Genomic DNA, 24,097 nt, shown 5'->3' on the forward strand with positions numbered 1-24,097 from the left:
ACATGGAAAACAAAACTTACTTTTATTGTAACGCCAACTAGAAACCTCTTTAAAATGAATGGAAAAGCAATTCATATTTATTTTTTAAATTAACAGTTTTAATAGCAACATTGTCATTGTAACTATAGATAGGTTATTTCATAATATACATCTTTTCAAAAAGCAGTGGTTTCATGTGTCAGGATGGCCGAGCGGTCTAAGGCGCTGAGTGGCCTGGGTTCAAATCCCACTTCTGACAATGTTATTCATTTTCTTCTTTGCTCTACAGTTTCTATTTCTTGTTACTTGTGAAAAGATTGGCTTTAGAATTAGACAAACACTCACTGCAAATCTCTTTCAATTTACAACATAAAAAATGCATCAATTATTTCATTATTTCCCATGTTGCAATAAAAGATCAGATTGTATTCTCCCTGGATAAAAGAGCTTGAAACCAACCACATATGTGTATATCATATTATTTTTATTATTTGATCCACAATTCTTTATTTACAGAGGTAGCAAAATAAAATATCTCACAAATTCAGAATGAGGGCTCCATATCTTTGGCTTAAGAAAACTGCTCTTCTCAGCCAATGGTCATGAACAGAAACCCCACTGGGGTCCACTACAATGGCATCCAATCAAACCCATGAGCTAAATTAAGTAGCCAGTTTGTGCAAGATTCACAAATTTAATTTCATTGCTGAGTTAAAATCCATTAGAGAACAAACTCTAGACACTTGGATTCCAACCCTGAACATGGAAAACAAAACTTACTTTTATTGTAACGCCAACTAGAAACCTCTTTAAAATGAATGGAAAAGCAATTCATATTTAGTTTTTAAATTAACAGTTTAAATAGCAACATTGTCATTGTAAGTATAGATAGGTTATTTCATAATATACATCTTTTCAAAAAGTAGTGGTTTCATGTGTCAGGATGGCCAAGCGGTCTAAGGCGCTGCGTTCAGGTCGCAGTCTCCTCTGGAGGCGTGGGTTCAAATCCCACTTCCGACAATGTTATTCATTTTCTTCTTTGCTCTACAGTTTCTATTTCTTGTTACTTGTGAAAAGATTGACTTTAGAATTAGACTTACACTCACTGCAAATCTCTTTCAATTTACAACATAAAAAATGCATCAATTATTTCATTATTTCCCATGTTGCAATAAAAGATCAGATTGTATTCTCCCTGGATAAAAGAGCTTGAAACCAACCACATATGTGTATATCATATTATTTTTATTATTTGATCCACAATTCTTTATTTACAGAGGTAGCAAAATAAAATATCTCACAAACTCAGAATGAGGGCTCCATATCTTTGGCTTAAGAAAACTGCTCTTCTCAGCCAATGGTCATGAACAGAAACCCCACTGGGGTCCACTAAATTGGCATCCAATCAAACCCATGAGCTAAATTAAGTAGCCAGTTTGTGCAAGATTCACAAATTTCATTTCATTGCTGAGTTAAAATCCATTAGGGAACAAACTCTAGACACTTGGATTCCAACCCTGAACATGGAAAACAAAACTTACTTTTATTGTAACGCCAACTAGAAACCTCTTTAAAATGAATGGAAAAGCAATTCATATCTAGTTTTTAAATTAACAGTTTTAATAGCAACATTGTCATTGTAACTATAGATAGGTTATTTCATAATATACATCTTTTCAAAAAGCTGTGGTTTCATGTGTCAGGATGGCCGAGCGGTCTAAGGCGCTGCGTTCAGGTCGCAGTCTCCTCTGGAGGCGTGGGTTCAAATCTCACTTCTGACAATGTTATTCATTTTCTTCTTTGCTCTACAGTTTCTATTTCTTGTTACTTGTAAAAAGATTGACTTTAGAATTAAACAAACACTCACTGCAAATCTCTTTCAATTTACAACATAAAAAATGCATCAATTATTTCATTATTTCCCATGTTGCAATAAAAGATCAGATTGTATTCTCCCTGGATAAAAGAGCTTGAAACCAACCACATATGTGTATATCATATTATTTTTATTATTTGATCCACAATTCTTTATTTACAGAGGTAGCAAAATAAAATATCTCACAAATTCAGAATGAGGGCTCCATATCTTTGGCTTAAGAAAACTGCTCTTCTCAGCCAATGGTCATGAACAGAAACCCCACTGGGGTCCACTAAATTGGCATCCAATCAAACCCATGAGCTAAATTAAGTAGCCAGTTTGTGCAAGATTCACAAATTTCATTTCATTGCTGAGTTAAAATCCATTAGGGAACAAACTCTAGACACTTGGATTCCAACCCTGAACATGGAAAACAAAACTTACTTTTATTGTAACGCCAACTAGAAACCTCTTTAAAATGAATGGAAAAGCAATTCATATCTAGTTTTTAAATTAACAGTTTTAATAGCAACATTGTCATTGTAACTATAGATAGGTTATTTCATAATATACATCTTTTCAAAAAGCTGTGGTTTCATGTGTCAGGATGGCCGAGCGGTCTAAGGCGCTGCGTTCAGGTCGCAGTCTCCTCTGGAGGCGTGGGTTCAAATCTCACTTCTGACAATGTTATTTATTTTCTTCTTTGCTCTACAGTTTCTATTTCTTGTTACTTGTGAAAAGATTGACTTTAGAATTAAACAAACACTCACTGCAAATCTCTTTCAATTTACAACATAAAAAATGCATCAATTATTTCATTATTTCCCATGTTGCAATAAAAGATCAGATTGTATTCTCCCTGGATAAAAGAGCTTGAAACCAACCACATATGTGTATATCATATTATTTTTATTATTTGATCCACAATTCTTTATTTACAGAGGTAGCAAAATAAAATATCTCACAAATTCAGAATGAGGGCTCCATATCTTTGGCTTAAGAAAACTGCTCTTCTCAGCCAATGGTCATGAACAAAAACCCCACTGGGGTCCACTACAATGGCATCCAATCGAACCCATGAGCTAAATTAAATAACCAGTTTGTGCAAGATTCACAAATTTAATTTCATTGCTGAGTTAAAATCCATTAGAGAACAAACTCTAGACACTTGGATTCCAACCCTGAACATGGAAAACAAAACTTACTTTTATTGTAACGCCAACTAGAAACCTCTTTAAAATGAATGGAAAAGCAATTCATATTTAGTTTTTAAATTAACAGTTTAAATAGCAACATTGTCATTGTAAGTATAGATAGGTTATTTCATAATATACATATTTTCAAAAAGTAGTGGTTTCATGTGTCAGGATGGCCGAGCGGTCTAAGGCGCTGCGTTCAGGTCGCAGTCTCCTCTGGAGGCGTGGGTTCAAATCCCACTTCTGACAATGTTATTCATTTTCTTCTTTGCTCTACAGTTTCTATTTCTTGTTACTTGTGAAAAGATTGACTTTAGAATTAAACAAACACTCACTGCAAATCTCTTTCAATTTACAACATAAAAAATGCATCAATTATTTCATTATTTCCCATGTTGCAATAAAAGATCAGATTGTATTCTTCTTGGATAAAAGAGCTTGAAACCAACCACATATGTGTATATCATATTATTTTTATTATTTTATCCACAATTCTTTATTTACAGAGGTAGCAAAATAAAATATCTCACAAATTCAGAATGAGGGCTCCATATCTTTGGCTTAAGAAAACTGCTCTTCTCAGCCAATGGTCATGAACAGAAACCCCACTGGGGTCCACTACAATGGCATCCAATCAAACCCATGAGCTAAATTAAGTAGCCAGTTTGTGCAAGATTCACAAATTTCATTTCATTGCTGAGTTAAAATCCATTAGAGAACAAACTCTAGACACTTGGATTCCAACCCTGAACATGGAAAACAAAACTTACTTTTATTGTAACGCCAACTAGAAACCTCTTTAAAATGAATGGAAAAGCAATTCATATCTAGTTTTTAAATTAACAGTTTTAATAGCAACATTGTCATTGTAACTATAGATAGGTTATTTCATAATATACATCTTTTCAAAAAGCAGTGGTTTCATGTGTCAGGATGGCCGAGCGGTCTAAGGCGCTGAGTGGCTTGGGTTCAAATCCCACTTCTGACAATGTTATTCATTTTCTTCTTTGCTCTACAGTTTCTATTTCTTGTTACTTGTGAAAAGATTGGCTTTAGAATTAGACAAACACTCACTGCAAATCTCTTTCAATTTACAACATAAAAATGCATCAATTATTTCATTATTTCCCATGTTGCAATAAAAGATCAGATTGTATTCTCCCTGGATAAAAGAGCTTGAAACCAACCACATATGTGTATATCATATTATTTTAATTATTTGATCTTCAATTCTTTATTTACAGAGGTAGCAAAATAAAACATCTCACAAATTCAGAATGAGGGCTCCATATCTTTGGCTTAAGAAAACTGCTCTTCTCAGCCAATGGTCATGAACAGAAACCCCACTTGGGTCCAATACAATGGCATCCAATCGAACCCATGAGCTAAATTAAATAACCAGTTTGTGCAAGATTCACAAATTTAATTTCATTGCTGAGTTAAAATCCATTAGAGAACAAACTCTAGACACTTGGATTCCAACCCTGAACATGGAAAACAAAACATACTTTTATTGTAACGCCAACTAGAAACCTCTTTAAAATGAATGAAAAAGCAATTCATATTTAGTTTTTAAATTAACAGTTTTAATAGCAACATTGTCATTGTAACTATAGATAGGTTATTTCATAATATACATCTTTTAAAAAAGTAGTTGTTTCATGTGTCAGGATGGCCGAGAGGTCTAAGGCGCTACGTTAAGGTCGCAGTCTCCTCTGGAGGCGTGGGTTCAAATCCCACTTCTGACAATGTTATTAATTTTCTTCTTTGCTCTACAGTTTCTATTTCTTGTTACTTGTGAAAAGATTGACTTTAGAATTAGACTTACACTCACTGCAAATATCTTTCAATTTTCAACATAAAAAATGCATCAATTATTTCATTATTTCCCATGTTGCAATAGAAGATCAGATTGTATTCTCTCTGGATAAAAGAGCTTGAAACCAACCACATATGTGTATATCATATTATTTTTATTATTTGATCCACAATTCTTTATTTACAGAGGTAGCAAAATAAAATATCTCACAAATTCAGAATGAGGGCTCCATATCTTTGGCTTAAGAAAACTGCTCTTCTCAGCCAATGGTCATGAACAGAAACCCCACTGGGGTCCACTACAATGGCATCCAATCAAACCCATGAGCTAAATTAAGTAGCCAGTTTGTGCAAGATTCACAAATTTCATTTCATTGCTGAGTTAAAATCCATTAGAGAACAAACTCTAGACACTTGGATTCCAACCCTGAACATGGAAAACAAAACTTACTTTTATTGTAACGCCAACTAGAAACCTCTTTAAAATGAATGGAAAAGCAATTCATATTTAGTTTTTAAATTAACAGTTTTAATAGCAACATTGTCATTGTAAGTATAGATAGGTTATTTCATAATATACATCTTTTAATAAAGGAGTGGTTTCATGTGTGAGGATGGCCGAGCGGTCTAAGGCGCTGCGTGGCCTTGGTTCAAATCCCACTTCTGACAATGTTATTCATTTTCTTCTTTGCTCTACAGTTTCTATTTCTTGTTACTTGTGAAAAGATTGGCTTTAGAATTAGACAAACACTCACTGCAAATCTCTTTCAATTTACAACATAAAAAATGCATCAATTATTTCATTATTTCCCATGTTGCAATAAAAGATCAGATTGTATTCTCCCTGGATAAAAGAGCTTGAAACCAACCACATATGTGTATATCATATTATTTTTATTATTTGATCCACAATTCTTTATTTACAGAGGTAGCAAAATAAAATATCTCACAAATTCAGAATGAGGGCTCCATATCTTTGGCTTAAGAAAACTGCTCTTCTCAGCCAATGGTCATGAACAAAAACCCCACTGGGGTCCACTACAATGGCATCCAATCGAACCCATGAGCTAAATTAAATAACCAGTTTGTGCAAGATTCACAAATTTCATTTCATTGCTGAGTTAAAATCCATTAGAGAACAAACTCTAGACACTTGGATTCCAACCCTGAACATGGAAAACAAAACTTACTTTTATTGTAACGCTAACTAGAAACCTCTTTAAAATGAATGGAAAAGCAATTCATATTTAGTTTTTAAATTAACAGTTTTAATAGCAACATTGTCATTGTAAGTATAGATAGGTTATTTCATAATATACATCTTTTCAAAAAGAAGCGGTTTCATGTGTCAGGATGGCCGAGCGGTCTAAGGCGCTGCGTTCAGGTCGCAGTCTCCTCTGGAGGCGTGGGTTCAAATCCCACTTCTGACAATGTTATTCATTTTCTTCTTTGCTCTACAGTTTCTATTTCTTGTTACTTGTGAAAAGATTGACTTTAGAATTAGACTTACACTCACTGCAAATCTCTTTCAATTTACAACATAAAAAATGCATCAATTATTTCATTATTTCCCATGTTGCAATAAAAGATCAGATTGTATTCTCCCTGGATAAAAGAGCTTGAAACCAACCACATATGTGTATATCATATTATTTTTATTATTTGATCCACAATTCTTTATTTACAGAGGTAGCAAAATAAAATATCTCACAAATTCAGAATGAGGGCTCCATATCTTTGGCTTAAGAAAACTGCTCTTCTCAGCCAATGGTCATGAACAGAAACCCCACTGGGGTCCACTAAATTGGCATCCAATCAAACCCATGAGCTAAATTAAGTAGTCAGTTTGTGCAAGATTCACAAATTTCATTTCATTGCTGAGTTAAAATCCATTAGGGAACAAACTCTAGACACTTGGATTCCAACCCTGAACATGGAAAACAAAACTTACTTTTATTGTAACGCCAACTAGAAACCTCTTTAAAATGAATGGAAAAGCAATTCATATCTAGTTTTTAAATTAACAGTTTTAATAGCAACATTGTCATTGTAACTATAGATAGGTTATTTCATAATATACATCTTTTCAAAAAGCAGTGGTTTCATGTGTCAGGATGGCCGAGCGGTCTAAGGCGCTGCGTTCAGGTCGCAGTCTCCTCTGGAGGCGTGGGTTCAAATCCCACTTCTGACAATGTTATTCATTTTCTTCTTTGCTCTATAGTTTCTATTTCTTGTTACTTGTGAAAAGATTGACTTTAGAATTAAACAAACACTCACTGCAAATCTCTTTCAATTTACAACATAAAAAATGCATCAATTATTTCATTATTTCCCATGTTGCAATAAAAGATCAGATTGTATTCTTCTTGGATAAAAGAGCTTGAAACCAACCACATATGTGTATATCATATTATTTTTATTATTTTATCCACAATTCTTTATTTACAGAGGTAGCAAAGTAAAATATCTCACAAATTCAGAATGAGGGCTCCATATCTTTGGCTTAAGAAAACTGCTCTTCTCAGCCAATGGTCATGAACAGAAACCCCACTGGGGTCCACTACAATGGCATCCAATCAAACCCGTGAGCTAAATTAAGTAGCCAGTTTGTGCAAGATTCACAAATTTCATTTCATTGCTGAGTTAAAATCCATTAGAGAACAAACTCTAGACACTTGGATTCCAACCCTGAACATGGAAAACAAAACTTACTTTTATTGTAACGCCAACTAGAAACCTCTTTAAAATGAATGGAAAAGCAATTCATATTTATTTTTTAAATGAACAGTTTTAATAGCAACATTGTCATTGTAACTATAGATAGGTTATTTCATAATATACATCTTTTCAAAAAGCAGTGGTTTCATGTGTCAGGATGGCCGAGCGGTCTAAGGCGCTGAGTGGCCTGGGTTCAAATCCCACTTCTGACAATGTTATTCATTTTCTTCTTTGCTCTACAGTTTCTATTTCTTGTTACTTGTGAAAAGATTGGCTTTAGAATTAGACAAACACTCACTGCAAATCTCTTTCAATTTACAACATAAAAAATGCATCAATTATTTCATTATTTCCCATGTTGCAGTAAAAGATCAGATTGTATTCTCCCTGGATAAAAGAGCTTGAAACCAACCACATATGTGTATATCATATTATTTTTATTATTTGATCCACAATTCTTTATTTACAGAGGTAGCAAAATAAAATATCTCACAAATTCAGAATGAGGGCTCCATATCTTTGGCTTAAGAAAACTGCTCTTCTCAGCCAATGGTCATGAACAGAAACCCCACTTGGGTCCACTACAATGGCATCCAATCGAACCCATGAGCTAAATTAAATAACCAGTTTGTGCAAGATTCACAAATTTAATTTCATTGCTGAGTTAAAATCCATTAGAGAACAAACTCTAGACACTTGGATTCCAACCCTGAACATGGAAAACAAAACATACTTTTATTGTAACGCCAACTAGAAACCTCTTTAAAATGAATGAAAAAGCAATTCATATTTAGTTTTTAAATTAACAGTTTTAATAGCAACATTGTCATTGTAACTATAGATAGGTTATTTCATAATATACATCTTTTAAAAAAGTAGTTGTTTCATGTGTCAGGATGGCCGAGAGGTCTAAGGCGCTACGTTAAGGTCGCAGTCTCCTCTGGAGGCGTGGGTTCAAATCCCACTTCTGACAATGTTATTAATTTTCTTCTTTGCTCTACAGTTTCTATTTCTTGTTACTTGTGAAAAGATTGACTTTAGAATTAGACTTACACTCACTGCAAATATCTTTCAATTTTCAACATAAAAAATGCATCAATTATTTCATTATTTCCCATGTTGCAATAGAAGATCAGATTGTATTCTCTCTGGATAAAAGAGCTTGAAACCAACCACATATGTGTATATCATATTATTTTTATTATTTGATCCACAATTCTTTATTTACAGAGGTAGCAAAATAAAATATCTCACAAATTCAGAATGAGGGCTCCATATCTTTGGCTTAAGAAAACTGCTCTTCTCAGCCAATGGTCATGAACAGAAACCCCACTGGGGTCCACTACAATGGCATCCAATCAAACCCATGAGCTAAATTAAGTAGCCAGTTTGTGCAAGATTCACAAATTTCATTTCATTGCTGAGTTAAAATCCATTAGAGAACAAACTCTAGACACTTGGATTCCAACCCTGAACATGGAAAACAAAACTTACTTTTATTGTAACGCCAACTAGAAACCTCTTTAAAATGAATGGAAAAGCAATTCATATTTAGTTTTTAAATTAACAGTTTTAATAGCAACATTGTCATTGTAAGTATAGATAGGTTATTTCATAATATACATCTTTTAAAAAAGGAGTGGTTTCATGTGTGAGGATGGCCGAGCGGTCTAAGGCGCTGCGTGGCCTTGGTTCAAATCCCACTTCTGACAATGTTATTCATTTTCTTCTTTGCTCTACAGTTTCTATTTCTTGTTACTTGTGAAAAGATTGGCTTTAGAATTAGACAAACACTCACTGCAAATCTCTTTCAATTTACAACATAAAAAATGCATCAATTATTTCATTATTTCCCATGTTGCAATAAAAGATCAGATTGTATTCTCCCTGGATAAAAGAGCTTGAAACCAACCACATATGTGTATATCATATTATTTTTATTATTTGATCCACAATTCTTTATTTACAGAGGTAGCAAAATAAAATATCTCACAAATTCAGAATGAGGGCTCCATATCTTTGGCTTAAGAAAACTGCTCTTCTCAGCCAATGGTCATGAACAAAAACCCCACTGGGGTCCACTACAATGGCATCCAATCGAACCCATGAGCTAAATTAAATAACCAGTTTGTGCAAGATTCACAAATTTCATTTCATTGCTGAGTTAAAATCCATTAGAGAACAAACTCTAGACACTTGGATTCCAACCCTGAACATGGAAAACAAAACTTACTTTTATTGTAACGCTAACTAGAAACCTCTTTAAAATGAATGGAAAAGCAATTCATATTTAGTTTTTAAATTAACAGTTTTAATAGCAACATTGTCATTGTAAGTATAGATAGGTTATTTCATAATATACATCTTTTCAAAAAGAAGCGGTTTCATGTGTCAGGATGGCCGAGCGGTCTAAGGCGCTACGTTCAGGTCGCAGTCTCCTCTGGAGGCGTGGGTTCAAATCCCACTTCTGACAATGTTATTCATTTTCTTCTTTGCTCTACAGTTTCTATTTCTTGTTACTTGTGAAAAGATTGACTTTAGAATTAGACTTACACTCACTGCAAATCTCTTTCAATTTACAACATAAAAAATGCATCAATTATTTCATTATTTCCCATGTTGCAATAAAAGATCAGATTGTATTCTCCCTGGATAAAAGAGCTTGAAACCAACCACATATGTGTATATCATATTATTTTTATTATTTGATCCACAATTCTTTATTTACAGAGGTAGCAAAATAAAATATCTCACAAATTCAGAATGAGGGCTCCATATCTTTGGCTTAAGAAAACTGCTCTTCTCAGCCAATGGTCATGAACAGAAACCCCACTGGGGTCCACTACAATGGCATCCAATCAAACCCATGAGCTAAATTAAGTAGCCAGTTTGTGCAAGATTCACAAATTTCATTTCATTGCTGAGTTAAAATCCATTAGGGAACAAACTCTAGACACTTGGATTCCAACCCTGAACATGGAAAACAAAACTTACTTTTATTGTAACGCCAACTAGAAACCTCTTTAAAATGAATGGAAAAGCAATTCATATCTAGTTTTAAAATTAACAGTTTTAATAGCAACATTGTCATTGTAACTATAGATAGGTTATTTCATAATATACATCTTTTCAAAAAGCAGTGGTTTCATGTGTCAGGATGGCCGAGCGGTCTAAGGCGCTGCGTTCAGGTCGCAGTCTCCTCTGGAGGCGTGGGTTCAAATCCCACTTCTGACAATGTTATTCATTTTCTTCTTTGCTCTACAGTTTCTATTTCTTGTTACTTGTGAAAAGATTGACTTTAGAATTAAACAAACACTCACTGCAAATCTCTTTCAATTTACAACATAAAAAATGCATCAATTATTTCATTATTTCCCATGTTGCAATAAAAGATCAGATTGTATTCTTCTTGGATAAAAGAGCTTGAAACCAACCACATATGTGTATATCATATTATTTTTATTATTTTATCCACAATTCTTTATTTACAGAGGTAGCAAAATAAAATATCTCACAAATTCAGAATGAGGGCTCCATATCTTTGGCTTAAGAAAACTGCTCTTCTCAGCCAATGGTCATGAACAGAAACCCCACTGGGGTCCACTACAATGGCATCCAATCAAACCCATGAGCTAAATTAAGTAGCCAGTTTGTGCAAGATTCACAAATTTCATTTCATTGCTGAGTTAAAATCCATTAGAGAACAAACTCTAGACACTTGGATTCCAACCCTGAACATGGAAAACAAAACTTACTTTTATTGTAACGCCAACTAGAAACCTCTTTAAAATGAATGGAAAAGCAATTCATATTTATTTTTTAAATGAACAGTTTTAATAGCAACATTGTCATTGTAACTATAGATAGGTTATTTCATAATATACATCTTTTCAAAAAGCAGTGGTTTCATGTGTCAGGATGGCCGAGCGGTCTAAGGCGCTGAGTGGCCTGGGTTCAAATCCCACTTCTGACAATGTTATTCATTTTCTTCTTTGCTCTACAGTTTCTATTTCTTGTTACTTGTGAAAAGATTGGCTTTAGAATTAGACAAACACTCACTGCAAATCTCTTTCAATTTACAACATAAAAAATGCATCAATTATTTCATTATTTCCCATGTTGCAATAAAAGATCAGATTGTATTCTCCCTGGATAAAAGAGCTTGAAACCAACCACATATGTGTATATCATATTATTTTTATTATTTGATCCACAATTCTTTATTTACAGAGGTAGCAAAATAAAATATCTCACAAATTCAGAATGAGGGCTCCATATCTTTGGCTTAAGAAAACTGCTCTTCTCAGCCAATGGTCATGAACAGAAACCCCACTGGGGTCCACTACAATGGCATCCAATCAAACCCATGAGCTAAATTAAGTAGCCAGTTTGTGCAAGATTCACAAATTTCATTTCATTGCTGAGTTAAAATCCATTAGAGAACAAACTCTAGACACTTGGATTCCAACCCTGAACATGGAAAACAAAACTTACTTTTATTGTAACGCCAACTAGAAACCTCTTTAAAATTAATGGAAAAGCAATTCATATCTAGTTTTTAAATTAACAGTTTTAATAGCTACATTGTCATTGTAACTATAGATAGGTTATTTCATAATATACATCTTTTTAAAAAGGAGTGGTTTCATGTGTGAGGATGGCCGAGCGGTCTAAGGCGCTGCGTGGCCTGGGTTCAAATCCCACTTCTGACAATGTTATTCATTTTCTTCTTTGCTCTACAGTTTCTATTTCTTGTTACTTGTGAAAAGATTGACTTTAGAATTAGACTTACACTCACTGCAAATCTCTTTCAATTTACAACATAAAAAATGCATCAATTATTTCATTATTTCCCATGTTGCAATAAAAGATCAGATTGTATTCTCCCTGGATAAAAGAGCTTGAAACCAACCACATATGTGTATATCATATTATTTTTATTATTTGATCCACAATTCTTTATTTACAGAGGTAGCAAAATAAAATATCTCACAAATTCAGAATGAGGGCTCCATATCTTTGGCTTAAGAAAACTGCTCTTCTCAGCCAATGGTCATGAACAGAAACCCCACTGGGGTCCACTAAATTGGCATCCAATCAAACCCATGAGCTAAATTAAGTAGTCAGTTTGTGCAAGATTCACAAATTTCATTTCATTGCTGAGTTAAAATCCATTAGGGAACAAACTCTAGACACTTGGATTCCAACCCTGAACATGGAAAACAAAACTTACTTTTATTGTAACGCCAACTAGAAACCTCTTTAAAATGAATGGAAAAGCAATTCATATCTAGTTTTTAAATTAACAGTTTTAATAGCAACATTGTCATTGTAACTATAGATAGGTTATTTCATAATATACATCTTTTCAAAAAGCAGTGGTTTCATGTGTCAGGATGGCCGAGCGGTCTAAGGCGCTGCGTTCAGGTCGCAGTCTCCTCTGGAGGCGTGGGTTCAAATCCCACTTCTGACAATGTTATTCATTTTCTTCTTTGCTCTATAGTTTCTATTTCTTGTTACTTGTGAAAAGATTGACTTTAGAATTAAACAAACACTCACTGCAAATCTCTTTCAATTTACAACATAAAAAATGCATCAATTATTTCATTATTTCCCATGTTGCAATAAAAGATCAGATTGTATTCTTCTTGGATAAAAGAGCTTGAAACCAACCACATATGTGTATATCATATTATTTTTATTATTTTATCCACAATTCTTTATTTACAGAGGTAGCAAAGTAAAATATCTCACAAATTCAGAATGAGGGCTCCATATCTTTGGCTTAAGAAAACTGCTCTTCTCAGCCAATGGTCATGAACAGAAACCCCACTGGGGTCCACTACAATGGCATCCAATCAAACCCGTGAGCTAAATTAAGTAGCCAGTTTGTGCAAGATTCACAAATTTCATTTCATTGCTGAGTTAAAATCCATTAGAGAACAAACTCTAGACACTTGGATTCCAACCCTGAACATGGAAAACAAAACTTACTTTTATTGTAACGCCAACTAGAAACCTCTTTAAAATGAATGGAAAAGCAATTCATATTTATTTTTTAAATGAACAGTTTTAATAGCAACATTGTCATTGTAACTATAGATAGGTTATTTCATAATATACATCTTTTCAAAAAGCAGTGGTTTCATGTGTCAGGATGGCCGAGCGGTCTAAGGCGCTGAGTGGCCTGGGTTCAAATCCCACTTCTGACAATGTTATTCATTTTCTTCTTTGCTCTACAGTTTCTATTTCTTGTTACTTGTGAAAAGATTGGCTTTAGAATTAGACAAACACTCACTGCAAATCTCTTTCAATTTACAACATAAAAAATGCATCAATTATTTCATTATTTCCCATGTTGCAGTAAAAGATCAGATTGTATTCTCCCTGGATAAAAGAGCTTGAAACCAACCACATATGTGTATATCATATTATTTTTATTATTTGATCCACAATTCTTTATTTACAGAGGTAGCAAAATAAAATATCTCACAAATTCAGAATGAGGGCTCCATATCTTTGGCTTAAGAAAACTGCTCTTCTCAGCCAATGGTCATGAACAGAAACCCCACTTGGGTCCACTACAATGGCATCCAATCGAACCCATGAGCTAAATTAAATAACCAGTTTGTGCAAGATTCACAAATTTAATTTCATTGCTGAGTTAAAATCCATTAGAGAACAAACTCTAGACACTTGGATTCCAACCCTGAACATGGAAAACAAAACATACTTTTATTGTAACGCCAACTAGAAACCTCTTTAAAATGAATGAAAAAGCAATTCATATTTAGTTTTTAAATTAACAGTTTTAATAGCAACATTGTCATTGTAACTATAGATAGGTTATTTCATAATATACATCTTTTAAAAAAGTAGTTGTTTCTTGTGTCAGGATGGCCGAGCGGTCTAAGGCGCTACGTTATGGTCGCAGTATTCTCTGGAGGCGTGGGTTCAAATCCCACTTCTGACAATGTTATTCATTTTCTTCTTTGCTCTACAGTTTCTATTTCTTGTTACTTGTGAAAAGATTGACTTTAGAATTAGACTTACACTCACTGCAAATCTCTTTCAATTTACAACATAAAAAATGCATCAATTATTTCATTATTTCCCATGTTGCAATAGAAGATCAGATTGTATTCTCTCTGGATAAAAGAGCTTGAAACCAACCACATATGTGTATATCATATTATTTTTATTATTTGATCCACAATTCTTTATTTACAGAGGTAGCAAAATAAAATATCTCACAAATTCAGAATGAGGGCTCCATATCTTTGGCTTAAGAAAACTGCTCTTCTCAGCCAATGGTCATGAACAGAAACCCCACTGGGGTCCACTACAATGGCATCCAATCAAACCCATGAGCTAAATTAAGTAGCCAGTTTGTGCAAGATTCACAAATTTAATTTCATTGCTGAGTTAAAATCCATTAGAGAACAAACTCTAGACACTTGGATTCCAACCCTGAACATGGAAAACAAAACTTACTTTTATTGTAACGCCAACTAGAAACCTCTTTAAAATGAATGGAAAAGCAATTCATATCTAGTTTTTAAATTAACAGTTTTAATAGCTACATTGTCATTGTAACTATAGATAGGTTATTTCATAATATACATCTTTTCAAAAAGCAGTGGTTTCATGTGTCAGGATGGCCGAGCGGTCTAAGGCGCTGCGTTCAGGTCGCAGTCTCCTCTGGAGGCGTGGGTTCAAATCCCACTTCTGACAGTGTTATTCATTTTCTTCTTTGCTCTACAGTTTCTATTTCTTGTTACTTGTGAAAAGATTGACTTTAGAATTAGACAAACACTCACTGCAAATCTCTTTCAATTTACAACATAAAAAATGCATCAATTATTTCATTATTTCCCATGTTGCAATAAAAGATCAGATTGTATTCTTCCTGGATAAAAGAGCTTGAAACCAACCACATATGTGTATATCATATTATTTTTATTATTTGATCCACAATTCTTTATTTACAGAGGTAGCAAAATAAAATATCTCACAAATTCAGAATGAGGGCTCCATATCTTTGGCTTAAGAAAACTGCTCTTCTCAGCCAAAGGTCATGAACAGAAACCCCACTGGGGTCCACTACAATGGCATCCAATCAAACCCATGAGCTAAATTAAGTAGCCAGTTTGTGCAAGATTCACAAATTTCATTTCATTGCTGAGTTAAAATCCATTAGAGAACAAACTCTAGACACTTGGATTCCAACCCTGAACATGGAAAACAAAACTTACTTTTATTGTAACGCCAACTAGAAACCTCTTTAAAATGAATGGAAAAGCAATTCATATTTATTTTTTAAATTAACAGTTTTAATAGCAACATTGTCATTGTAACTATAGATAGGTTATTTCATAATATACATCTTTTCAAAAAGCAGTGGTTTCATGTGTCAGGATGGCCGAGCGGTCTAAGGCGCTGAGTGGCCTGGGTTCAAATCCCACTTCTGACAATGTTATTCATTTTCTTCTTTGCTCTACAGTTTCTATTTCTTGTTACTTGTGAAAAGATTGGCTTTAGAATTAGACAAACACTCACTGCAAATCTCTTTCAATTTACAACATAAAAAATGCATCAATTATTTCATTATTTCCCATGTTGCAATAAAAGATCAGATTGTATTCTCCCTGGATAAAAGAGCTTGAAACAAACCACATATGTGTATATCATATTATTTTTATTATTTGATCCACAATTCTTTATTTACAGAGGTAGCAAAATAAAATATCTCACAAATTCAGAATGAGGGCTCCATATCTTTGGCTTAAGAAAACTGCTCTTCTCAGCCAATGGTCATGAACAGAAACCCCACTGGGGTCCACTAAATTGGCATCCAATCAAACCCATGAGCTAAATTAAGTAGCCAGTTTGTGCAAGATTCACAAATTTCATTTCATTGCTGAGTTAAAATCCATTAGGGAACAAACTCTAGACACTTGGATTCCAACCGTGAACATGGAAAACAAAACTTACTTTTATTGTAATGCCAACTAGAAACCTCTTTAAAATGAATGGAAAAGCAATTCATATTTATTTTTTAAATTAACAGTTTTAATAGCAACATTGTCATTGTAACTATAGATAGGTTATTTCATAATATACATCTTTTCAAAAAGCAGTGGTTTCATGTGTCAGGATGGCCGAGCGGTCTAAGGCGCTGAGTGGCCTGGGTTCAAATCCCACTTCTGACAATGTTATTCATTTTCTTCTTTGCTCTACAGTTTCTATTTCTTGTTACTTGTGAAAAGATTGGCTTTAGAATTAGACAAACACTCACTGCAAATCTCTTTCAATTTACAACATAAAAAATGCATCAATTATTTCATTATTTCCCATGTTGCAATAGAAGATCAGATTGTATTCTCTCTGGATAAAAGAGCTTGAAACCAACCACATATGTGTATATCATATTATTTTTATTATTTGATCCACAATTCTTTATTTACAGAGGTAGCAAAATAAAATATCTCACAAATTCAGAATGAGGGCTCCATATCTTTGGCTTAAGAAAACTGCTCTTCTCAGCCAATGGTCATGAACAGAAACCCCACTGGGGTCCACTACAATGGCATCCAATCAAACCCATGAGCTAAATTAAGTAGCCAGTTTGTGCAAGATTCACAAATTTAATTTCATTGCTGAGTTAAAATCCATTAGAGAACAAACTCTAGACACTTGGATTCCAACCCTGAACATGGAAAACAAAACTTACTTTTATTGTAACGCCAACTAGAAACCTCTTTAAAATGAATGGAAAAGCAATTCATATCTAGTTTTTAAATTAACAGTTTTAATAGCTACATTGTCATTGTAACTATAGATAGGTTATTTCATAATATACATCTTTTCAAAAAGCAGTGGTTTCATGTGTCAGGATGGCCGAGCGGTCTAAGGCGCTGCGTTCAGGTCGCAGTCTCCTCTGGAGACGTGGGTTCAAATCCCACTTCTGACAGTGTTATTCATTTTCTTCTTTGCTCTACAGTTTCTATTTCTTGTTACTTGTGAAAAGATTGACTTTAGAATTAGACTTACACTCACTGCAAATCTCTTTCAATTTACAACATAAAAAATGCATCAATTATTTCATTATTTCCCATGTTGCAATAAAAGATCAGATTGTATTCTCCCTGGATAAAAGAGCTTGAAACCAACCACATATGTGTATATCATATTATTTTTATTATTTGATCCACAATTCTTTATTTACAGAGGTAGCAAAATAAAATATCTCACAAATTCAGAATGAGGGCTCCATATCTTTGGCTTAAGAAAACTGCTCTTCTCAGCCAATGGTCATGAACAGAAACCCCACTGGGGTCCACTACAATGGCATCCAATCAAACCCATGAGCTAAATTAAGTAGCCAGTTTGTGCAAGATTCACAAATTTCATTTCATTGCTGAGTTAAAATCCATTAGAGAACAAACTCTAGACACTTGGATTCCAACCCTGAACATGGAAAACAAAACTTACTTTTATTGTAACGCCAACTAGAAACCTCTTTAAAATGAATGGAAAAGCAATTCATATCTAGTTTTTAAATTAACAGTTTTAATAGCTACATTGTCATTGTAACTATAGATAGGTTATTTCATAATATACATCTTTTTAAAAAGGAGTGGTTTCATGTGTCAGGATGGCCGAGCGGTCTAAGGCGCTGCGTGGCCTGGGTTCAAATCCCACTTCTGACAATGTTATTCATTTTCTTCTTTGCTCTACAGTTTCTATTTCTTGTTACTTGTGAAAAGATTGGCTTTAGAATTAGACAAACACTCACTGCAAATCTCTTTCAATTTACAACATAAAATATGCATCAATTATTTCATTATTTCCCATGTTGCAATAAAAGATCAGATTGTATTCTCCCTGGATAAAAGAGCTTGAAACCAACCACATATGTGTATATCATATTATTTTTATTATTTGATCCACAATTCTTTATTTACAGAGGTAGCAAAATAAAATATCTCACAAATTCAGAATGAGGGCTCCATATCTTTGGCTTAAGAAAACTGCTCTTCTCAGCCAATGGTCATGAACAAAAACCCCACTGGGGTCCACTACAATGGCATCCAATCGAACCCATGAGCTAAATTAAATAACCAGTTTGTGCAAGATTCATAAATTTCATTTCATTGCTGAGTTAAAATCCATTAGAGAACAAACTCTAGACACTTGGATTCCAACCCTGAACATGGAAAACAAAACTTACTTTTATTGTAACGCCAACTAGAAACCTCTTTAAAATGAATGGAAAAGCAATTCATATCTAGTTTTTAAATTAACAGTTTTAATAGCTACATTGTCATTGTAACTATAGATAGGTTATTTCATAATATACATCTTTTCAAAAAGCAGTGGTTTCATGTGTCAGGATGGCCGAGCGGTCTAAGGCGCTGAGATCAGGTTGCAGTCTCCTCTGGAGACGTGGGTTCAAATCCCACTTCTGACAGTGTTATTCATTTTCTTCTTTGCTCTACAGTTTCTATTTCTTGTTACTTGTGAAAAGATTGACTTTAGAATTAGACTTACACTCACTGCAAATCTCTTTCAATTTACAACATAAAAAATGCATCAATTATTTCATTATTTCCCATGTTGCAATAAAAGATCAGATTGTATTCTCCCTGGATAAAAGAGCTTGAAACCAACCACATATGTGTATATCATATTATTTTTATTATTTGATCCACAATTCTTTATTTACAGAGGTAGCAAAATAAAATATCTCACAAATTCAGAATGAGGGCTCCATATCTTTGGCTTAAGAAAACTGCTCTTCTCAGCCAATGGTCATGAACAGAAACCCCACTGGGGTCCACTACAATGGCATCCAATCAAACCCATGAGCTAAATTAAGTAGCCAGTTTGTGCAAGATTCACAAATTTCATTTCATTGCTGAGTTAAAATCCATTAGAGAACAAACTCTAGACACTTGGATTCCAACCCTGAACATGGAAAACAAAACTTACTTTTATTGTAACGCCAACTAGAAACCTCTTTAAAATGAATGGAAAAGCAATTCATATTTATTTGTTAAATTAACAGTTTTAATAGCAACATTGTCATTGTAACTATAGATAGGTTATTTCATAATATACATCTTTTCAAAAAGCAGTGGTTTCATGTGTCAGGATGGCCGAGCGGTCTAAGGCGCTGAGTGGCCTGGGTTCAAATCCCACTTCTGACAATGTTATTCATTTTCTTCTTTGCTCTACAGTTTCTATTTCTTGTTACTTGTGAAAAGATTGGCTTTAGAATTAGACAAACACTCACTGCAAATCTCTTTCAATTTACAACATAAAAAATGCATCAATTATTTCATTATTTCCCATGTTGCAATAAAAGATCAGATTGTATTCTCCCTGGATAAAAGAGCTTGAAACCAACCACATATGTGTATATCATATTATTTTTATTATTTGATCCACAATTCTTTATTTACAGAGGTAGCAAAATAAAATATCTCACAAATTCAGAATGAGGGCTCCATATCTTTGGCTTAAGAAAACTGCTCTTCTCAGCCAATGGTCATGAACAGAAACCCCACTGGGGTCCACTACAATGGCATCCAATCAAACCCATGAGCTAAATTAAGTAGCCAGTTTGTGCAAGATTCACAAATTTCATTTCATTGCTGAGTTAAAATCCATTAGAGAACAAACTCTAGACACTTGGATTCCAACCCTGAACATGGAAAACAAAACTTACTTTTATTGTAACGCCAACTAGAAACTTCTTTAAAATGAATGGAAAAGCAATTCATATCTAGTTTTTTAAATTAAGAGTTTTAATAGCTACATTGTCATTGTAACTATAGATAGGTTATTTCATAATATACATCTTTTTAAAAAGGAGTGGTTTCATGTGTCAGGATGGCCGAGCGGTCTAAGGCGCTGCGTGGCCTGGGTTCAAATCCCACTTCTGACAATGTTATTCATTTTCTTCTTTGCTCTACAGTTTCTATTTCTTGTTACTTGTGAAAAGATTGGCTTTAGAATTAGACAAACACTCACTGCAAATCTCTTTCAATTTACAACATAAAATATGCATCAATTATTTCATTATTTCCCATGTTGCAATAAAAGATCAGATTGTATTCTCTCTGGATAAAAGAGCTTGAAACCAACCACATATGTGTATATCATATTATTTTTATTATTTGATCCACAATTCTTTATTTACAGAGGTAGCAAAATAAAATATCTCACAAATTCAGAATGAGGGCTCCATATCTTTGGCTTAAGAAAACTGCTCTTCTCAGCCAATGGTCATGAACAAAAACCCCACTGGGGTCCACTACAATGGCATCCAATCGAACCCATGAGCTAAATTAAATAACCAGTTTGTGCAAGATTCACAAATTTCATTTCATTGCTGAGTTAAAATCCATTAGAGAACAAACTCTAGATACTTGGATTCCAACCCTGAACATGGAAAACAAAACTTACTTTTATTGTAACGCTAACTAGAAGCCTCTTTAAAATGAATGGAAAAGCAATTCATATTTAGTTTTTAAATTAACAGTTTTAATAGCAACATTGTCATTGTAACTATAGATAGGTTATTTCATTATATACATCTTTTCAAAAAGCAGTGGTTTCATGTGTCAGGATGGCCGAGCGGTCTAAGGAGCTGCGTTCAGGTCGCAGTCTCCTCTGGAGGCGTGGTTTCAAATCCCACTTCTGACAGTGTTATTCATTTTCTTCTTTGCTCTACAGTTTCTATTTCTTGTTACTTGTGAGAAGATTGACTTTAGAATTAGACAAACACTCACTGCAAATCTCTTTCAATTTATAACATAAAAAATGCATCAATTATTTCATTATTTCCCATGTTGCAATAAAAGATCAGATTGTATTCTTCCTGGATAAAAGAGCTTGAAACCAACCACATATGTGTATATCATATTATTTTTAATATTTTATCCACAATTCTTTATTTACAGAGGTAGCAAAATAAAATATCTCACAAATTCAGAATGAGGGCTCCATATCTTTGGCTTAAGAAAACTGCTCTTCTCAGCCAATGGTCATGAACAGAAACCCCACTGGGGTCCACTAAATTGGCATCCAATCAAACCCATGAGCTAAATTAAGTAGCCAGTTTGTGCAAGATTCACAAATTTCATTTCATTGCTGAGTTAAAATCCATTAGGGAACAAACTCTAGACACTTGGATTCCAACCGTGAACATGGAAAACAAAACTTACTTTTATTGTAACGCCAACTAGAAACCTCTTTAAAATGAATGGAAAAGCAATTCATATCTAGTTTTTAAATTAACAGTTTTAATAGCAACATTGTCATTGTAACTATAGATAGGTTATTTCATAATATACATATTTTCAAAAAGCAGTGGTTTCATGTGTCAGGATGGCCGAGCGGTCTAAGGCGCTGCGTTCAGGTCGCAGTCTCCTCTGGAGGCGTGGGTTCAAATCCCACTTCTGACAGTGTTATTCATTTTCTTCTTTGCTCTACAGTTTCTATTTCTTGTTACTTGTGAAAAGATTGACTTTAGAATTAGAAAAACACTCACTGCAAATCTCTTTCAATTTATAACATAAAAAATGCATCAATTATTTCATTATTTCCCATGTTGCAATAAAAGATCAGATTGTATTCTTCCTGGATAAAAGAGCTTGAAACCAACCACATATGTGTATATCATATTATTTTTATTATTTTATCCACAATTCTTTATTTACAGAGGTAGCAAAATAAAATATCTCACAAATTCAGAATGAGGGCTCCATATCTTTGGCTTAAGAAAACTGCTCTTCTCAGCCAATGGTCATGAACAGAAACCCCACTGGGGTCTACTACAATGGCATCCAATCAAACCCATGAGCTAAATTAAGTAGCCAGTTTGTGCAAGATTCACAAATTTCATTTCATTGCTGAGTTAAAATCCATTAGAGAACAAACTCTAGACACTTGAATTCCAACCCTGAACATGGAAAACAAAACTTACTTTTATTGTAACGCCAACTAGAAACCTCTTTAAAATTAATGGAAAAGCAATTCATATCTAGTTTTTAAATTAACAGTTTTAATAGCTACATTGTCATTGTAACTATAGATAGGCTATTTCATAATATACATCTTTTTAAAAAGGAGTGGTTTCATGTGTGAGGATGGCCGAGCGGTCTAAGGCGCTGCGTGGCCTGGGTTCAAATCCCACTTCTGACAATGTTATTCATTTTCTTCTTTGCTCTACAGTTTCTATTTCTTGTTACTTGTGAAAAGATTGGCTTTAGAATTAGACAAACACTCACTGCAAATCTCTTTCAATTTACAACATAAAAAATGCATCAATTATTTCATTATTTCCCATGTTGCAATAAAAGATCAGATTGTATTCTCCCTGGATAAAAGAGCTTGAAACCAACCACATATGTGTATATCATATTATTTTTATTATTTGATCCACAATTCTTTATTTACAGAGGTAGCAAAATAAAATATCTCACAAATTCAGAATGAGGGCTCCATATCTTTGGCTTAAGAAAACTGCTCTTCTCAGCCAATGGTCATGAACAAAAACCCCACTGGGGTCCACTACAATGGCATCCAATCGAACCCTTGAGCTAAATTAAATAACCAGTTTGTGGAAGATTCACAAATTTCATTTCATTGCTGAGTTAAAATCCATTAGAGAACAAACTCTAGACACTTGGATTCCAACCCTGAACATGGAAAACAAAACTTACTTTTATTGTAACGCTAACTAGAAACCTCTTTAAAATGAATGGAAAAGCAATTCATATTTAGTTTTTAAATTAACAGTTTTAATAGCAACATTGTCATTGTAAGTATAGATAGGTTATTTCATAATATACATCTTTTCAAAAAGTAGCGGTTTCATGTGTCAGGATGGCCGAGCGGTCTAATTCGCTGCGTTCAGGTCGCAGTCTCCTCTGGAGGCGTGGGTTCAAATCCCACTTCTGACAATGTTATTCATTTTCTTCTTTGCTCTACAGTTTCTATTTCTTGTTACTTGTGAAAAGATTGACTTTAGAATTAGACTTACACTCACTGCAAATCTCTTTCAATTTACAACATAAAAAATGCATCAATTATTTCATTATTTCCCATGTTGCAATAAAAGATCAGATTGTATTCTCCCTGGATAAAAGAGCTTGAAACCAACCACATATGTGTATATCATATTATTTTTATTATTTGATCCACAATTCTTTATTTACAGAGGTAGCAAAATATCTCACAAATTCAGAATGAGGGCTCCATATCTTTGGCTTAAGAAAACTGCTCTTCTCAGCCAATGGTCATGAACAGAAACCCCACTGGGGTCCACTAAATTGGCATCCAATCAAACCCATGAGCTAAATTAAGTAGCCAGTTTGTGCAAGATTCACAAATTTCATTTCATTGCTGAGTTAAAATCCATTAGGGAACAAACTCTAGACACTTGGATTCCAACCGTGAACATGGAAAACAAAACTTACTTTTATTGTAACGCCAACTAGAAACCTCTTTAAAATGA

At 33.9% G+C, this 24,097-nt stretch overlaps 18 non-coding genes across 18 annotated transcripts; all 18 read left to right on the plus strand.

Annotated features, from left to right (window-relative positions):
* The first annotated feature begins 916 nt into the window (after positions 1–916).
* Positions 917–999, plus strand: TRNAL-CAG (transfer RNA leucine (anticodon CAG)). The gene has a single exon. It is a non-coding gene; the product is annotated as a tRNA-Leu (tRNA).
* A 678-nt stretch (positions 1,000–1,677) lies between these two features.
* TRNAL-CAG (transfer RNA leucine (anticodon CAG)) lies at positions 1,678–1,760 on the plus strand. The gene has a single exon. It is a non-coding gene; the product is annotated as a tRNA-Leu (tRNA).
* A 678-nt stretch (positions 1,761–2,438) lies between these two features.
* On the plus strand, positions 2,439–2,521 carry TRNAL-CAG (transfer RNA leucine (anticodon CAG)). Its single transcript has one exon. It is a non-coding gene; the product is annotated as a tRNA-Leu (tRNA).
* Positions 2,522–3,199: 678 nt separating this feature from the next.
* On the plus strand, positions 3,200–3,282 carry TRNAL-CAG (transfer RNA leucine (anticodon CAG)). The gene has a single exon. It is a non-coding gene; the product is annotated as a tRNA-Leu (tRNA).
* Positions 3,283–4,698: 1,416 nt separating this feature from the next.
* On the plus strand, positions 4,699–4,781 carry TRNAL-AAG (transfer RNA leucine (anticodon AAG)). The gene has a single exon. It is a non-coding gene; the product is annotated as a tRNA-Leu (tRNA).
* A 1,417-nt stretch (positions 4,782–6,198) lies between these two features.
* Positions 6,199–6,281, plus strand: TRNAL-CAG (transfer RNA leucine (anticodon CAG)). Its single transcript has one exon. It is a non-coding gene; the product is annotated as a tRNA-Leu (tRNA).
* Positions 6,282–6,959: 678 nt separating this feature from the next.
* Positions 6,960–7,042, plus strand: TRNAL-CAG (transfer RNA leucine (anticodon CAG)). The gene has a single exon. It is a non-coding gene; the product is annotated as a tRNA-Leu (tRNA).
* Positions 7,043–8,459: 1,417 nt separating this feature from the next.
* TRNAL-AAG (transfer RNA leucine (anticodon AAG)) lies at positions 8,460–8,542 on the plus strand. Its single transcript has one exon. It is a non-coding gene; the product is annotated as a tRNA-Leu (tRNA).
* Positions 8,543–9,959: 1,417 nt separating this feature from the next.
* Positions 9,960–10,042, plus strand: TRNAL-CAG (transfer RNA leucine (anticodon CAG)). The gene has a single exon. It is a non-coding gene; the product is annotated as a tRNA-Leu (tRNA).
* A 678-nt stretch (positions 10,043–10,720) lies between these two features.
* On the plus strand, positions 10,721–10,803 carry TRNAL-CAG (transfer RNA leucine (anticodon CAG)). The gene has a single exon. It is a non-coding gene; the product is annotated as a tRNA-Leu (tRNA).
* A 2,156-nt stretch (positions 10,804–12,959) lies between these two features.
* Positions 12,960–13,042, plus strand: TRNAL-CAG (transfer RNA leucine (anticodon CAG)). The gene has a single exon. It is a non-coding gene; the product is annotated as a tRNA-Leu (tRNA).
* Positions 13,043–14,459: 1,417 nt separating this feature from the next.
* TRNAH-AUG (transfer RNA histidin (anticodon AUG)) lies at positions 14,460–14,542 on the plus strand. The gene has a single exon. It is a non-coding gene; the product is annotated as a tRNA-His (tRNA).
* Positions 14,543–15,220: 678 nt separating this feature from the next.
* On the plus strand, positions 15,221–15,303 carry TRNAL-CAG (transfer RNA leucine (anticodon CAG)). Its single transcript has one exon. It is a non-coding gene; the product is annotated as a tRNA-Leu (tRNA).
* Positions 15,304–17,459: 2,156 nt separating this feature from the next.
* TRNAL-CAG (transfer RNA leucine (anticodon CAG)) lies at positions 17,460–17,542 on the plus strand. The gene has a single exon. It is a non-coding gene; the product is annotated as a tRNA-Leu (tRNA).
* A 1,417-nt stretch (positions 17,543–18,959) lies between these two features.
* TRNAL-CAG (transfer RNA leucine (anticodon CAG)) lies at positions 18,960–19,042 on the plus strand. The gene has a single exon. It is a non-coding gene; the product is annotated as a tRNA-Leu (tRNA).
* Positions 19,043–21,199: 2,157 nt separating this feature from the next.
* Positions 21,200–21,282, plus strand: TRNAL-CAG (transfer RNA leucine (anticodon CAG)). Its single transcript has one exon. It is a non-coding gene; the product is annotated as a tRNA-Leu (tRNA).
* Positions 21,283–21,960: 678 nt separating this feature from the next.
* Positions 21,961–22,043, plus strand: TRNAL-CAG (transfer RNA leucine (anticodon CAG)). Its single transcript has one exon. It is a non-coding gene; the product is annotated as a tRNA-Leu (tRNA).
* A 1,417-nt stretch (positions 22,044–23,460) lies between these two features.
* On the plus strand, positions 23,461–23,543 carry TRNAL-CAG (transfer RNA leucine (anticodon CAG)). The gene has a single exon. It is a non-coding gene; the product is annotated as a tRNA-Leu (tRNA).
* The last annotated feature ends 554 nt before the right edge of the window (positions 23,544–24,097 follow it).

This window comes from Pseudophryne corroboree, chromosome 1 (genome assembly GCF_028390025.1).
Source record: "Pseudophryne corroboree isolate aPseCor3 chromosome 1, aPseCor3.hap2, whole genome shotgun sequence".
Lineage (NCBI taxonomy): Eukaryota > Metazoa > Chordata > Amphibia > Anura > Myobatrachidae > Pseudophryne > Pseudophryne corroboree.